We start from the raw sequence: 18,079 nt of genomic DNA on the forward strand, positions 1-18,079 counted from the left end.
CTTTAGAGAAGCAGGTGGAATAAAAATGAAGGGGCAAATAATTAGGTATCACATAATTAAAAGCATTGTTGAAAGAGAATATGCCTTTTTAATAGTTGTTTAAATTGGGTTTTTAATATGACTGACTTGGAAAGTTCCTCTCAGAAGATGGTGTTGATTGACAGCCTGTAAGGTTATTAATAACATGTAGTCAGTCTGCTTGGAATATATTAAGTGTTCGGGAGGGAGAACATCCCAAAATGGCTGCCAAGGATTCAGGCAACAGTCTTTCCTTGGTGGAGAGCCCGTGGCCTCTGCACAGAGCCAGAGGAGCTGGTGTAGAACACTACTGCCTGAGGGTCAGCATCCCACTGTTTTGAAATGTCCCCCACCTCTAATGAGAGCAGAAGCCGCCAGTTAAATGATGTGTCCTACAGGCAGCACATTCTGGAAACAGTTTATAATCAGATTCCGAACCAAAATTTTAGGAGTGTTTTCTCAATACCACATATCTAAAACCAGGCTGTGTGACATTTAAAAAAAAAAAAACATTTATGGTCATAGTTTCTCATTTTAAAAAATTATACCTACTCTTAAAAATTTAGAAACTACAGATGAGCAAATGGAAGAAAATTTAAAATATCAATTATCCTACCACGCTGAAATAAGCCCCGTTGCTCTCTCTGATCTGTAAACACACACACGCACACTTACACACACATCACCTTTTAATTTCTAAAAAGAAGACCCCATTTATATTGAATTTGGTGATCTGCTTTTTTCATTTAACAATATATAATATATATACAACTTTCCATGTCATTAAATACTCATCTGCAGAATCCTTTTGTGAGGCTACATAGTACTTCATCATATGGAATGTCAGAGTTTATTTACATTTCTCCTGCTGTTACATGTTTAGGTTGTTTCCTATTTGTTTTCACTCTTCTGCTCAGTATTGCAATGAGCAATACCCGATGCTGATATTCAGTCAGTTGGCACTGATAGAGTAATACAGCCTGCCCTTTTTCAACCAGTGGGTGCCTCTACCAGTCATTATGTATTTTTAATATCATTTCAAAAACATTTTTATATAAATCTATGGGTTCCTTAGAATACCTTTTTGACCTACTAGAATTTCTGGGTTATCAGAATTGAATATCTTTTTTGACAGATTTTTGCTATATTTTGACAAACCAAAAAATAAGTACTAGGTAACATCAAGTTGGATAGTCTGGGAAGTCCATCTGACTCAAACCTTCTTGGGCATTTGTCCAAGAAGTTTGATAAGAAAAGGAAAGAAAGAAAGAAAGCCTGATGAGAGGCGAATAAAGATAGACATGGATATTGGCATCGACCTGTAGTGTATTAGTTGGGTCCTGGCAAGAACAATGGCATTTCAGGTGGGGTAATGAAGGAGAGTGTGTTGAAGGGACTATTCTTAAAAAAGGGGGTGGGGGAGTAGGACTGGGGCAACCACAAAGGGTGGTGAAGTGCCTGAGGCTGGGAGCTGCCACCACCCAGAGGCCTGACGGGGCAGGAGGAGAGGATGCAGGCCCTGGAACCCGCAGAGAGTGGAGGCTGCATGGTGGCTATAGCGAGGGGCTCTCCCAAAACATCTGTGCCCTCTCACACAGGAACACAGCCACTGCCCACCCACAGCTGAGCAGGGAGGTTCCCAGGAACATCCCCCCACTCCCCAGCCCCGGATTCCCGTTTGCTGACCCCATCAGGAAGCCAGAGGCAGCCCACTGATCCGGGATGAGCAGTGACCTCCTAGGGCACTGAGCAGGTCGGGGAGGGCTGGAAGGCTCTGGTCTGGATAGGCACCCTGAGACTGGCATAGCCAGAGACATCGGCATGGTCGTTGATTTTTTTATTTTCAAATTGGGGTCTGAAAACTGAGGGGAGGGTGGATTGAAGAAAAAGAAATTAAAGATGGTGAGGAAAGGACATTGAACTTCTCACCTAGTCTTTCGGCTGCCGTAGGAGTCATAGGGAGGTAGGAGTCAGTCAGCCTCTCCCCTGAGAGCACCATGAACTCGGTTTCACATTTGCCACCTCTTTCAATCCACTCCTCACAGAGTTTTGAAGGTTTTCAGCAGCACCTGGGCAGAGAACAGATAAAGGGAGGATGGGGCACGGGGTGGGAGACCAAGATAATCTTATGTAACTTACATCCTTATGAAAACTTGTTTTGCTTTTATTTTAAGAAGTGCTCTTTATGAGTTCTCCAGGGGGTTAAAAAGCAGGAGAGATGCGTTTTTGATATGTCAATAGAAAAATCTCTTAGCTCCTTGGATAAATAATGCCTTAGTTTTGGCTTTCTGTTTTTCAAAAAGGCCATCTGTTTTCATAAACATCAACGAGAATCTCTAGCCACCTTTTCCCTTATAACCCTATGTCTGTTCTGCATTCTGCACAAATGACAATATTCCCTTCATGATTCATTCCTGAAGACATTCTTCTGGGCTAAATGCTGCTGCTAAATTTGTACTTCAGTTTTCACTGTGAGTTCCACATGATCCTTGCTCAGCCGGCAACCGCACTGTTACAGCTTTCATTTCTCGAGGCCCAGATTGTTACACCCCTGGGTTGCCAGTGGCTTTGTACCAGGCTTTATGCAGCTAGCTTCTCCTGTTTCTCCAGCGATGTTCGAGGTCTTTGAGGGAGCCCAATAAATAGCACCCCTCTTTCCACCTGAGTTTCAAACAAATTGAGAAATAAACAAAGGATGGCAAATGGAAGCCAAATATCATGTTTATTACAGATAATGAACAACTTGGCTTGGTGTGAGAGCCGAATTAACTTGATAATTGGGTCCGGGATTAGGCAGACTGACCCACCTGGTCACGGGCCATGCCGGATGGGACAGAGGAAGAGCCAAGCTCTGGAGGAGTAGTGGAATGCTGCCCGCTGCCCAGAGGGAGGAAGAGTCGGGCTCAGCTGAGCATGCCCAGTATATCCTTCCTCAGTTTCCTGCCTGTGTCACTCACTCCACTACCTGTGAGTGAGGGGACTCGGACCGGCTCCCTTCCCATGGAAGTAGTCATCAGGAATTAAAACAAAATTTTCCTCCCAACCCTGACAGGCATCACACAGAAGCTAAGAGACACACCTTGCATGAGCCTAGTACATAAAATACACTCAGCAAATACTTGCTGACTTTGTGTGTTCATTCATGAAACAAATAGTTATTGAATAAAACATAGGGCCAAGATAAGTTTAGCTTTTTTGTTCTCAGTAGAGAGCTGCTAGAAGACTGAGCAAGGGGGAAACGTGATCAGATTTACATTCTTGAAAAAATTACTCTTGTTGCCTTCTGGATAATGGATTATGAGAGGGACAAGTGTGGAAGCGGAGAGATAGATGAGAGTGCTTTTGCTGCCTGTGCAGGTGAGAAGTGATGGCTGCTAACAATGGGGTGAAGTCAGAGGAGAAAGACAAAGGCAGTTGAGGAAGGAGTAGGTTGTAGAGGTAGCAGGAGTTGCTGATGGATGAGAACAGGAGGTGGGGGAGATGAATTGAGAGTGACCTGTATTATTATTTGAGCAACTGAATGGATAGAGATGAAGCAGACAGAGAGGGGGCTTTTGGTGACTGAATGATGACCCCCCGGGGTTGCTTAGTCTCTTTTGGAGGCTGATAGTGGGCCAATCATACATCCCTGTTTGCCTGGGGCTGTGCTGGTTTACACCTGCTGACCTGGCAAAATAATTAAGAATGCTTTCTTTCACCCTCAGCAGTCACCTGCTTTGGATGAGGAAGCTGGTCATGCTAGCTTAGAATTTTGAACTAGTAGAGAATTGTTGGAAAAGTGCTTTGAAATGTGAAAAACAATTTATAAATGCAAAACATCAGTCAACGTAGCTATGTTCATGAAGATCTGTCCAAAAGCTGGATCTTCTTTGCTCATTAACTTCCATGATTGCTTTTGGTCACACACCTCTGCCGTCTGATGTGCTCTCCATGCCACGTGGCTCTGGACCCTGGAAGGGCACCATGTTCCCCATCCTCCTCCCCACCACCCACCTTCTCCCTCCAGCCTTCCCTTAGTTATCAATGATTTCTAAAGCACCTACTTCATCCCTCTGCGGGGACTCTCCACTTACAGAAACCCAATGGTTGATATTTTTGAAGAGCAGAGGCTCTGTGAGGTGCTCACGGTGGCTCCCTGCTCTACAGCTTTTCTTGTTGAGGTTCATCTCAAGAAAGAATCTTAAAAAACAATCCTCACCCTGGCTCCCAGAGTACTTTGTGAAAAGGAAAATATCCACTTTCCAGCTGCCTTCCCTTCTTCAGATGTCTAAATATACAGTTGTGCCCACAGAGGCTTTTCATGTCACACCAATGCCATGGCTCTGTGTGCTTGCCGGGCGAGGCATGTCGAGATTTGGAGAGAGACCTTTGAAAATGCCCAGGTTCGGATCCTGGCTCTTCCCCTTTGTGGGATACCAGCAAAAACACTACCTCTCTCAAGCCTTCATCTCCTTACCTGTAAAATAGGAGAAGAGGTCTGTTTGACCTTTTTAATTGTTTCAGACTCACTGCTTGTTTTTGTTACATGATAGGAAAAAGTGCTGTGTGACTCGTGATGCTCAGGGGGTCCAGGGGGAGTTATATCACTGTCCTTATTTCTCCAGTCAAATTTAAACTGACTTGAGTCTTCACACACAGACTGATGCAAGTCCAGATTGTTCTGTATGGTTCGTCTCCCCCATTCCCCTTCTTGTTCTAGAACCACGGACATTTACACAAGTGCGCCCATCCCAGCAAAGTCTGTCCGACTGCCCATCCTGTATGGGTGTGCTAAGGCTGCCACCACATAGTACCACAAACTGAGTGGCTTCAGTAATGCAGAGTTACTGTCTGGAGGCAGGAAGTCAGAGAGCAAGGTGCTGGCCGGGCGGTCCTTCCAAGGGCTGTGAGGAGGAATCAGTTCCACACTTCTGTCTGAGCTTCTTGCGGTGGCTGGCATCTTGGGAGCCCCTTGGCTGGTAGAAGCATAAGCCCAGGCTCCATCTTCATCTTCATGTAGCTTCGCCCTGTGTGCCTGTCTGCCTCCACATTTCCTCTTCTTATAAGTGCACCAGTCATACCGGATTAGAGGCCCACCCACATCCAGTATGGCCTCATCTTAACTAATTACATCTGCAATGGCCCCCTTTCCAGATAACATCTCATTCCAAGCTACTGGCAGGTTAAGACTTCAACATAGGAATTTGGGGGAGCATAGTTCAATTCATAGTACCTTCCAGCTATGGAGAAGTTCTGTTTTATTCAGCCCGTTGAGGTAGTTAGCACCATTTTCCCTCATGGACAAGTACTGGCCCATAGCCATCTGTCCAGTGCCAGTCTCCCGATATAGCAAAGTGTCACTTACCCAGCTTCCTATCTAAGTCTGCATGACCCTTGGGACAAGAGGGATCTTCTTGGTTCTAAATTTTGTCCCTAACATTCCCTGCTAGATTTCTGAGACTACTAGGATCCTAGTTCCACTCTCCTCCTAAAACTACCAAGGCCCTACCATCTCAGAGGTGTTCAGACAGCTGAACATGCAGAGCTCGTGGGAATGATAGAGAGCCAGTCAACTCTCTTTAAGGGCAAAGATGCTCAGACACCAGAAACAGTCTTGTATCATTCTTCCTTAGAATAAGGAAAAGACTTACATTTCTTCCAAATGTCAGGGTCCCTTACGCTACCCAAGATGGCTTTCTTTATCAGCAAAAAGGGAACACAAGTTAAGTTCCCCATGAGACAACCTGCGATAATGTCTGAATTAGCAAATGTTCATTGAGCAGCCACAATGCACCGTATTGGGTACTGGAGTCAAAGTTGAGCTTCCCATGGTTCTCCCCTGTATTGATTGTGAATGGCCCATTTTAAATAATCAATTGACACCCAGTCTGCCAGAGAGGGAAAGTGACTTGCCAAAGGTCATGCAACTGGTATGTGTCAAAATTAGAACTAAGATCCACGTCTACCAGCTCCTTACATGCGCTAAGGTCTGTGTGGCTCTCAACCTGTGTGTAAGGAAGTTCTGAAGACGTGTCTTGCTGCCTGACAAGTGTTGCTTTTGTTCCATTCTCTGACCATGGTGGGCCTCGCGGTGGCTTGTGGTTAACTGTTGGTCTTCATCCTTCATGTGGGAGGGAGCATATCACATGGTCTGACACAGGATCTTATAAAGAAAACCTTTGCAGAGAGCCTGAGCATGACCAGAGATTTGTTAAACTAACAGTCTCTCGGGGAGCTTCAGTTACAGCAACACAAATGTGCTGACTGAAGAGGTGGCCCGGTGGAAAGAGAAGGACTGCCTGGGAGACCTGATTCTCTGCACTCCATTGCCAGTACACACTGGTTCTGTGACCCCAGCAGGTTACTTAGCCTCTCTGAGCTTCAGTGCCTTCCTGCTCATGACCCACTCAGTGCCATGCTCGAGAAGAGGAAACTACTTGGTTCCCAGCTGCTACTGAGGCCGAGAGCTGGGCTTCATTCCCAAATGTGCCAGTGTATGTGTTATCTGCTGCTATATATCGAACAACTCAAAACTTGGTGCTTTAAAACAATGGCTACTATTGCTCCCTAGCCTATGGATTAGCTCAGCTAATGTACATGAAGCTTAACTGGGCTCACTGTTACCTCTGCAGTCAGTTTAGGGTGATCAGCCATTCCCATTTGCCTGGGATTAAAAAGGTTCCTGGGATAGTCAGACATTCAGTTTTAAAACTGGGGAAGTCCCAGGCTAAAGGGGATGAGTTGGTCACCATGGGTCAGCTGATGGATGGCTGAGGTCTGATTGTCATCTGGCACAATAGAGGTATAGGGGAGGGTAACGGGTCATATGCCCTTGTCATCCAGTAGACCAGCCAGGGTTTGGTCACCTGGCCACAGAGCAAGAAGAAATGAGCTTAGAGCTCGCACATTATCACTTTGCCACTTTCTGTGGGTCAGAGAAGTTACAAAGTCGGCCCAGATTTAACAGGCAGAGAAATGGTTTCCACCTCTCAATGACAGGAGCTGCGGTCGCATTGCAAAGGGGTGTGGATATAAGGAAGTGAAGGATTGTGTCCATCTTATCTTCCATCCACTGTAAGCACTAAGAACTCTGCTTTCTGCAGTTGTCAGACATCATACCTCCAGCCCCAGGGCAGCAGGAGCCGCAAGCATGATGGCGAAACAGAGTGAGCTTGGCCCCTCCCAGACTCTTTGCTGTGCGCCTTGCTTTCTCCTTGCCCTGTGGTTCTCACTAAATGGCATACCCTTCCTTCCTCTTCGCCTGGCCAACTCTCTTCTTTCGGAATGTAGCTTGTTAGTCACTTCCTCCAGGAAGCCCACCCTGACCTCCTGGGTTGGTTTTGCATCCCCTCACCCCCATGGACCACCATCTCATGCTCCCACAATCCTCTGTGTTTCCCTGGATCCCGGCACCCATCACTGGCACTAACACTGTGGAGACTGGGAGCTTCTTGATGTCAGGGCTGGTCGGATTTGTCTCTGCACCCTTGCACCCCTCTGAGGGCATGGCACATAGTAGGCACTCAGAAGATGTTTGCTGAAGAGGTGGCTTGAGGTTGCCAATAATTAAACGTCTGCCCAGAATGGGAGCCCAGGTCTTTTAGAGCCCCAAAGTCATTGTTCTGCCTCCTCCACTCAAGGCTCTGACAGCAGCAGATGTCGGTATCACCCTGCCCCCATCTGCCAGGCACAAGACAATGATGTAACCATGACCCCATCTCTGCAAACAGCTCCATGCTTTTTTGGGCCTTGGCGCTGTCGAGGGTGTGAGTCTGCACACGGGGCAACAGTAATGATGTGGGTGTCAGCGTGAAAGTCAGCCCTGCATGACGCTGTGCCTGCCACTGTGCTGTGGCTGTTTTCAGGATCCCTGCAGACACCCAGCATTGGTGCCCCAGCCACAGTCCTGCTGGCCCTGTAGACCCAGGAGGAGCCTGGCTGAGGGAGGGAGGGAGCCAGACAGCCCTGGGGTCCTTGTCCACACATCCTTCACCCTGGGCCCCACACCAAGCCTCCCTCCTGTCCTCACCTCTTCCCTGCCTTGTCTGCCTCCTTCTTTTCCACCTATGGCCACCACACTATTGTGGGCCCAAAACCTTCACTTGGTGGGTTCAAACAGTCTTTAGACTGGATTCCTTGCCTCCACAGACATAATCCACCTTGTAGTCAGAGCACACTTTCTAAAATGCAAGAGAATGTGGTGATTGAGAGCAAGACTTGGAAGTCAGACTGTCAGAAACTTGAACGTTTCTACCACTCCTGGCTGGCAGCCTTGGGTGATTTTTCATAAGCTCTCTGTGTCTCCTCATTTGGACAAGGAGTATAATGATGGTACCTGTGTCTTAAGGTTCTTTGAAGATTAGCTGTGGTGATATGTGTCAGGGCTCAGTTAGAATGTTCCTCAGGGCAGTCCGTCCCCAAAACATGTGAGCTATTCTTGCTATCATCTCTGCCCTGCTTCAGACCCTTCAGTGGGTCCCCAAAAGCCACAGGTGAAGTTCAAGCTCCTATCACAAAAATCAGGCTTTTGCTCTTTACCTTTCTTCCTTCTTCCTGCCTTGAACACAGATGTGTTTGGAGATGCAGCAGCCATCTTGCAACCATGAGGAAGATATTAGGGATGGCAGAGCTGTAAGGTAAAAGGAGCCTGGGGCCTTGATAACACTGTTGAGCTGCTGTGCCAGCCTGAACTTATCCCAGACAACTTACTACATGAAACAGATAGACCCCATGTTTGTTTAATTGACAGGGAGAGCAGGGTGTGGGCCATGCAGAAGTCCTAGTTTCTATGTCTGGCATTCATGAGTCTCCAAGAGCTGGTCCCTTTTCCCTCTGCTGCCTCATTTCTGAACTCATATCCCATCCTCCACTCCTTGACTTTATGTTCTAGCCACACTGAACTGCACCCACCCTGGTTTATACCTCTTAACCACTGTTCATGCTTTGCTTTTCTGGCTTTATGTCAGTCTGGGTCTTCCTTCCCCACTTACACCTGTTTTCTGCCTAGCAAACTCCTATTCATCCCTCAAAATCCTGTGCCGATAGCAACTTGTCCATAAAGATATAACTGACTTCTCCACCCATTCTGGGCAAATTAATTGCTCCCTGCCTACAAAGCTGAGCTTGAATGTCTGAGTTTGATTCCCACTTCTGCCATTTACTAATAACTCCAATCTCTGTGCCTCAACTTCTTCTTGAATTAAATTAGGCAAATAATAGAGTTTTATGAAGATTAAAGAAGATACTAAGCATCAATCACTTAGAGCAGCCAATAGTAAATTCTCAGTAAGTTTATTTACATGATTCTCCTAATGATTCTTGTGCTTCTAGGCCTGTCATCCCCACTTGCTCATAAACCTCTCAAGGGCAGGGACCAATTCCTCTCTGAAGTTCCTGCCCCAACACAGTGCCTGGCACACAGAGCAGCATCAGGGAATGTAGCTGAATTAGCCGAGGAGAGCCTTTAGAAAGCAGAGTTTGCTCTGTCCCCTCAGTGTTCCCAGAAATGGAACTGATGAGGCCTGAAAGAGGGGAGCCTCGGCTTCCTGCTCTGGAAGCTTTCTCAGCGGGATCACAAACAGAGCCTGTCTCCACCCTCATCATGTCAGAGGAGAGAATGAAGTTAGAAGCCCTCCACAGAGTGCAAAAGGCCATCTGGACACTGCTGCTGATCCGTGCCTGCAGTGCACAGAGAGCGGGAGCCCATGAACCTGCGGGGGCCCCAGTCTCCTCTGGGTCTGGTTGGGACCCAAAAGCCCCTCACTGTTCAGAGTGAAGGATGTATGTCTGATTCTCCTGTGGTACTAAAGAAGTTAGGCGAATCTGGTGCCTCTGACATTTCTGGCTATGTGACTTAGACAAGTGATTTCAGCTCTTTGAACCTCAATTTCTCCATCTGTTAAAATGGATTTATAGCATAGGATTGTTGTGAGGACTAAACGTAACAGCAAAGGTGAAGCCCCTGGCACCGTGCCTGGCATGCAGCTGTGCTCAACAAATGACCCTTCCTCTCTCTCTCTCACCCTTTACCTCCCAGCCTGTCTGCACAGTTGGGCCAAAAGGAATTCCATGCTGCCAATGACGGGGGCTTGGGGTGTGGTAAGCAGGCTGGTTCTCAAGGTTAAATGTGCTGCTTTCACCCAGGGCGTCGTGGTCTGGGAGTCCCGAGGCAGAGGGACACGTTTGTGTGGGCACATATAACTTGTTTTTCCTGCATATGCAATGGCTTGGGCTGAAGAAATGGCCCCATCAGAGCCCTAAAGTCCACTGGTCATGTGTGAACACACACTGCAGGTCCCACACCAGGGCTCACGCTGACTTGACTGGGTAAATGGCTTGGGATGACTGGAACTGCTGGCTCAGAGAGCTCCAGTTTGGCTGCAGCCCATGACCCTGGAGCCAGGAGGGAGACCTCCCAGGGCCTGCCAGCCAGAGCCGGGACGCCCTGCCTGCTAGCCAGACAGTTGACCCAGCAGCCAAGGGTGGGTAGAGGGCAAGGGCTCAAGGGCAGAACATGGGCCATGGGCCTGCCATTTCCTTTCACCGAGACTTTGTTTCCTCATCTGCAAGGTGTAGGCCAGTGAAGATCACATGTGCTAAATGTTGGGATTCCAGGGGAGCCATAAAATCATACCTACATTCCTGGTCTAAATTCAAGGTTAATGGACACATGGAGGAATCAGATAATAATAATAGCAAATGCTTATATAGCATTATCACCACTGGTTAAGTACTAATGTTCAATCAGCACTTAGTGTTTGCCAACCTTTGTTCTCAGCACTTCACAGCATAACTGATTGAATCCTCACAACCATTCTATAAGGTAGGTACTGTTATGATCCCCATTTTACAGTTGAAAACACCAAGTTACTGAAAGTTTAATGAAGTTGCCCCACATCACACAGCTAGCAAATGGCAGACCAGGATTTAATGCTGGGTGGCCTGCCGGCTTCAGAGGCTGAGCGTGGCCACTGCTCTGACCCAGCAACACAGCGAAGCTTCAGGGCTGCAGCCAGAGTGGCTTGCCAACTTCTCATCACCCTGGAACTAGACAGCCTTACCCACCCCATCAAGGAGAAGAGAAGTTTGTTTTCACAGGCCTTTTCGGGGATTGGAGTGGGGAGAGGGAGGCAGGTCCAGTTCCATCTTCCAAACCCACCAGTCCCCTAGTGGTCGCTCCTCCCAGAGCACGTGTGCACTTCCTAGGTCTGCTGCAGCAAACTGCTGCAAAGTTGGTGACTTAAAACAACAGAAACGTACTCTCTTATGGTTCTAAGGACTCAAGAGTCCAAAATCCAGGGGTCAGCAGGGTCCGTTCCTTCCGGAGCCCTGAGGGAGACTCCATCCCACACCTGTCTCCTGGCTGCCTTGGCGTTCCTTGGTTGTACATGCATCGCTCCACTCTCCACCTCCATTGTCACTTGCGTCCTCCTCTGTGTCTCAGTGGACATTTTCATGGATTTAGGGCACATCATAATCTCACATGGTCTCATCTAAAGCTTTGCCTTAATTACATCTGCAAAAACTCCAATTCCAAATAAGATTACATTCTGAGGTTCCCAGCAGATGTAGGGTTTGGAGGGACACTAATCAACCCACGACAGAGAAGATTTAGTGGGGGAAAGAGAGAAGCCAAGAGTGTTCCTCTAAAGGAAGTTACTCCATAAGGAAACGAAGCAGACTATTCCCCCGGTATTAGAAGATACTGCCTTGGCTGCTTCCACGGAGATGAAAACAGCAGTGGCCAAAGCATTAACAGATGCTTGTTTCTCTGGCACGTAAAATAGCCGCTGGGGGGATAGAAAAGTTCTGCTTCACAAGGTTCTGCAGAGGCTGGGGCCGCTGTCTTGTTGCTGTGCAGTACCCTAGGACGTGAGCTCAAACCCACAGACAGAGACGGCTTGGTAGAGAGGGCCCTGCTTTTGCCGGCAGGTGGTGAAAGAGGAAGTGGAGGGCACCTGCTGTCTTCTAAAGGCACGGCCAAGGCATTGCATATAATACCTCCTCTCACACCCTTTGGCCAGAGCTATTGCCTACCACCCTGATCTCACCTCACTGCAAGGGAATCTGGGAAATCCAGTCTTGGCTGAGAGGTCATGTGACCAGCTAAAACACAAGGGATACTATTTCTAAAAGAAAGGGCGATTGATCATTGAGTCCAGCATTAAGTATGGGAAGCCCCTGGCACATGGTAGGTGGTCAGCAAATTGTGATTTTGATCTGCCATGACATGGCTAACAACTTCTTCTCACTGTCCCCCTGCCAAAAAGCCTCTACATTTTTCCATTGATCCTGTCACCTGTCATTGCAGTAATGCAAACACAGACCGATCATGACTCCATAATCCTGACACTCTCCACGCCTTTTTGCACTTCTTAATCTGGCTCACAAAGTCTGCTGCCTGCTGGGCCTGCCTCCCTTTCCAGCTCATCCCTGAACCCCACGTTTAAAAATGCCAGAGTAGGGAGGCTCTCCAAGTTCCCTGCAGCTCTGACTGCCAGGAATCTCGCCTGTGTCCTGGAATCGGAACCCCCAGGCACCGCCTGGCCTGCCCATACTGAGTGGTTGTCTTTCTCCATGCTGGAGGAGTTTGTGGAAAGAATTTTCTGGCTTTAGAGGGTAAAAGTCAAAACAGTAATTACAAGAACATCTGTTCCTGAGTGGAAAGCCTATCCTCTGCTCACCAGGACCCATGCCTGCACAGTGCAGCAGGTTGGACGTTAAGACGGAAGAGAATGTCCTGGACGTGAGGATTAATGGAACCAGTCATGATAGAGGCTTGGCTTCCTGGCAGGCTGCTATGCTGGGGACAGGGAGGGTCGAGTGTGGGTGTGAGGGAGGGGCCGGGTGAGTGAGTGCATGGAAAAGGGAGTGTGTGATGACATGCGAGTGAATGAAGGAACAAATGAACGAGAGAGTGAATGAATGAGTGTGTTCATGTTGAATAAATGGAGAAGTAAGTCAGTGAATAAGTGAATGAGTAAATAACTGAAGAAATGAATGAATGAATGAATGTGATTTTGAGTACATGAATATCAGAGGAAATGAATATTAGAGTACATGAATATTAGAGAACATTAGAGGAAATGAATGTGAATGAATGAGTGAATAATTATAAATGAATGAGTGAATGGTGATTTATAAGTGAATGAGTAATTCAGTAATGAGATGAATAAGTAATAGAAAAGTGATTGAGTCAATGTGTGAGCAAGCCAGCAGCTGAATTACTTTTCTTTTGTGGGCAGATAGGATTGAAGCAGGGCTGAAATCGGGGGGCAGGATTGGAACCTGATCTCGCTGGAGGCCCAAGGGCAGGATGGGCCCTACTAGCTCTTGCTAACATGGAGAGCCAAGGCTCAAACTCTGGCTGTCTAATACCACAGGGTGTTTCTGGCCTCATGTGCTTTGGCTGTTGTGAATATAATTTGTAGAGGAAAAATGACCCCTCTTCCTTAAAGAGCCTTACCAAACTTGTTGGGTGTAGACAGGAAAGTTTAAAGTTCTATAGGCATCTTTTATTTGTGAAAATGACCCAAAGGGAGATTACTGTACTTGGAGTATGCACATTCCCTAGAAAATTCATGCAAGTCCTGAGAAGGGTTAGACAGCACGTCCAAAGACAGAGGTGCGAAATACCTAGGATGCAGGGAGCAGGGTCTCTGGGTGCTGTGTGAGCAAAGGACCACCTCTGGGAGTAGAGGGAGGCTGTAGAGGAGAGTATTGGCTTTGCTGGTAGGATGAACACCATTCTGCCTTTTCCACCGAACCTGGACTGGTTAGATTGTGCTGCTCAGGAAGTTTCTATTACAGTTCATTTCAACCAAGCTTTCCTGAGCACTTGGTGGTGCACCCTACAGACACAGTGACGAAAAACATGGTCCTGGGCCCCGTGGAGTTCAGACCAGAGGGGCCAGCAGACAAACCTACCACTCAGTATAGTGGAATTATGGTAGAAAACGGGGGGCTGCAGGACTCCAGATGGGAGAAGGTCAGGGAAGGTATCACAGGGTAGGTGGCTTGGGGACTAGGCCTGGAAAGGGGGTTAGACGTTTGAGACAGTCCAGGCAAACACACAGCATGAATAGAGTCATGGAGGGACAGAAGGACAGTGAATGTGAATGAAATCCACAGCTCTAAAACCTACATGACAGAGGACCAGAAAGGGGGCCCTGCTGAGCTCCAGAGGCGGGTCCTGGGTCTGCTTCACCTCTGTAGCTGCAGCACTTAGTGCACAGTGCAGGTCACATAGAAGGTACTTTGTAAGCATTTGAGGAATGCATGCATGAAGGAAGGAAGGTATGAAACACGGAGAAACCAAAGGAGAGCAGAGGAAGGAAGATGGAGAGTACAGGGAGCTCAGAGGTTTATTCCGAGTCATAGAGCAGGTTGTTGTGGGCAGCCTTGGGTTGAGAGGCCTGTCCATGGAGAGCAGGCCCTCGGGAGAGTGCTGGGGCTGTGGGTGCTCTGTGGTCACACCCAGGTCAGCACACAGCTTCCACCTAGTGCCCATACTTTGGATAAATGAAATGAAGGGCTGGTAAGAGGTTCTTGAATTTGTATCTGAATAAGAGAGCTAAGGCTCCCTTACATGGACAGTGGCCTGGCCACTCCTCAGCCCTTTCTGGGTAAACTCAGTCTCATAGGATTCACAAGCTGGAATGGCCTTTTGTAATGATCTGCTCCAACCTTCTTCTTTTATGGGTGAGAAAATGAGGCCCAGAGAGGGGAAGTGGCTTGTCCTGCCTCTTCAGGGGGAGTTAGATTGCCGGTTATGGTCCCGAAGGCCCGCGTTCTGTGCCTCTCCCTGCAGCTCACCGGGGGCTCTCGCACAGTCTCTTCTCCCTGGCCTGTTTTCCTCATTGAAATGAGTGATCTCCACCGTCCCTTCAGGTCTTCCTCCCAACCCATCTCATTCACTCCATGAATACTGATGGAGCCTCCCCACATGGTGGGTTCTGTCCTAGGTTCTGGGGAATACCAGGGAGAAGATCCCCCCCAGCCATACCCCAAGTCCTCAACCAGATCACACTATCTCACATTCTCTCTCATGATATTATCACATTGTATCTCTGTCATACAATGTTTTTCTAAAAATGCTTATGTGTCTGCTATTCCACAGACTCTAAGCTTCTCAGGAGTAAATTTCATTTTTGTGCTGCCTTATGTTCTTTCTGGAGCAAGACAGAGAGTTGAAGATTCATTAATGTGTAGATTATTTTTTTTCTTTGTACTTAAAGCACCTTGTCCTGGTGTGCATTCACTGGAGAATATTCACTGGAGCAAGTCAAATAAACAGATAATTCCATAGAGGTGAGGATCATGCCACTTGGGAAGCTCAGGGGCTGGAGACACTCACAGGATGGGCCCCTGATCTAGTCAGAGGGTGAAGGAGACTTCCAGGAGGAGGTGACCTACTGCTGTGTCTTCAAGGACATTCAGGAAGATTAGGTGGCAGAGACAAAGGCAACAGCATGTGCAAAGTGCTTGAGGCCTGAGAGAGTCTTGCCATTGAGGATCTGTGGGTAATCTCTGACCATGCCAGAATCACACCCTTCACCTGCTAGGCCCAGGACTCTCTGATGGGCCATGTGTTACCCACAACAGACAATAGCCAGAGGAAGCCAGGTACTAAGTTGTCCATGCTGCCCGGCCCAGGACTTCATGCCTGCTACTGGGGTGTCAGCTTCTGCCAAGACGGCCCAGCAAGCAGAGAAAACTCTAGTCCCTTCCCCATGCTGCCAGCCAAATGGAACCAGAGTTCATGCCCAGGCCCTGTCCCTGGACCCTTGCACTGATCACCACCTGGCCTTTCTTCTGGGCAGGTGAGGGCCATGAGCCAGACTTTGTTTCTTCCCAGAAGGTGAGTGATCGCTGTTTACACTTTTCATGGAACTGAAGCTCACCTCTTGAGGGAAGAACCTAAAACCATTTTTTAAATTTAAACATTTTAAAAGTTAAATTAGCCCCCTGGTTAGCAACATGTAGATCAGATGGGTTGGCTGGGAGGTGGTGGACATAAAGAAGTAAAGGGAGACAGGGAACCTAGTCAGGAGGCAAGTTCAGAACCCCATATGTGACCCAGATGCACATCCGCATGCTTCTATCCCAGATTGCGGGAAGAAAACTAAGGCCAAGAGATTCTTAGCTTAGGCAGGAGAATGAGGGTGGGCGGGAGGGAGGTAAGCTAGCGAACTCTACTTGGAAACAAATATCAACTATTAAGCACGAAGTATTATTAAAGGGAAAAATGGCAGGTTTCCGGGCCCTCCGGAGTCTGTCTGGATAGGTTGCTGCTGCTCTGGGGTTAATATGAGGAAATGGCATTCTTAAGCACCCACATTAACCTGTCTGTTGTTCTATGGACTGTGACAGCTGCATTTTACATCTTAATGGCTCACCATTTATTTCACACCAAAACAAAAAGTATTTTTTTTTTTTAGCCCATGAAGGGCATACTCAGGGCCAGAAACTTTGCCCCCAGAAACGGGTTTCGAGGCAGAAGCTCCAAGCAGGCTTCAAGTGGGCTTCACAAGAAGCCCCCTCCGTGTGCCCCCTTCATTTGCCCAGACCCTCCGGCTCGCTTCCTTTTCCAAGTCCCTCTCTAGGTCGCCTCTCTAAAGACCTTCCCCTGGGCTGCTGTGGTCTCTCAAGGTAGACAAGGCACTGTCTTGGGTAACCATTAAGCCACAGTAGCAAATACTACATGGAAGGGCCCCAAGGGCAGAGAAACGGCAGCGAGAGCTAGCTGAGCCAGGGAACCAGGCTGGGCCGGCTTTAGGGAAGAGGAGGGGTGCGGCCTGGGTCAGAGCGGGGCAAAGAGGGGTCTTACTGAGAAGAGCTACATTTTCCCAGCACCAGCCACCTGCCTGGCCTTGTCCCAGGAACGTTAAGTTTATTATTTAGTCCTCACAAGAACTTTAGGAGGTAGGCACAATTACCCCTTTCTGAATAAATGAAGAAACCAAGGTGCAGAAAAGGGAAGTCCCTGGCCCAGAGAAATACAGCTCTGAGGGGAGGGACCGGGCTCAGACTGAGGACTCTGGCTCCAGAGCACATGACTCAACCCCTCGCTCTACATCCCCTCCAACAAACCTGTACACATGCATTCAACCAACACGTGTTTATTGGGCATTTCCTCTGTGCCATGCACTGCTCTAGGTACTGGGGCTACATCAGTGAACAAAACAGGCCAGTTGTATGGCCTCTGAGCATCTGGCATCCCCTGAGGATATCCTGGTAACAAAACGAAATGGGCCCTGCCCTGTTCTCGTTGAGGAGTAGACCTTCATTCGGTGGTCACTCAAATAAGCACGTGATTTCAAGTGCCCTGAAGAATGTGTAATAGAGGAAGTTTTCCCCAGGAGGAGACCCCAAGTGTAAGCCACGGCCTAAAGTGGGAGAAGGTGACTCCCAGGAGGGGAAGCAACGTCCGCTTCCTGAGTATAATGGCTGAAGGACGACCGGTTCACACAGGGCTCAGGAAAGGAGGGGGACACACAAGGTTTGACCAGCAAGGTGGGCCAGGAACCAGGTAGAAATTTGATGTGTAGTGAAGGACAATAGGAAGTTTTTGAAGGGCTTGAATGAGAGTGTTTGGTGCAGTTTGCAAAGTTTTTCACACCCACCCGTTTGTTGTCTGAAAGCAATCTGGTGAGGCAGGCAGTTTGGGGTTCCCAGCCTAACAGATTAGAGCACCAGAGTTTCTCCAAAATGATCCCTATGGATTGAAAGAGTGAAAAAGTGAGGATGAGGGTCCAGGTCTTCCTGTTCAGGGGCTGGTTGAAGAGACAAAGAGGAGAGAGGAGGCTTCATAGGCCTGCACAAGGTGTGAGCAGTGCCACGAGGTGACCATATGTTGGGGTAACGTCGCAGAGCCCAGCACTTTTCCTGGCGTATAGTAGATGCTCAGGAAATGCCCATTTGCATTCCTTCGGCTGGAGAAGCATTGCTTTGGTCCTGCACACTGCCTGGCTGCCATCTCCGCCTTCAGTGTCGGGGGGCTGTTCTGGAAGGTGGTGGGCTGGTTTGGGTGCAGTGCACAAGAGAAGAGGCAAGTAGTTCATGTTTCTTGGTCAAGTCAGTG

General features: G+C 48.1%; 1 protein-coding gene across 10 annotated transcripts in view; it reads left to right on the plus strand.

The window, feature by feature from the left end:
* Positions 1–18,079, plus strand: part of TENM4 (teneurin transmembrane protein 4) — a 717,007-nt gene that overhangs the window by 269,924 nt on the left and 429,004 nt on the right. The window lies entirely within an intron of this gene.

Source organism: Manis pentadactyla, chromosome 9, assembly GCF_030020395.1.
Source record: "Manis pentadactyla isolate mManPen7 chromosome 9, mManPen7.hap1, whole genome shotgun sequence".
In the NCBI taxonomy this organism is placed as follows: domain Eukaryota; kingdom Metazoa; phylum Chordata; class Mammalia; order Pholidota; family Manidae; genus Manis; species Manis pentadactyla.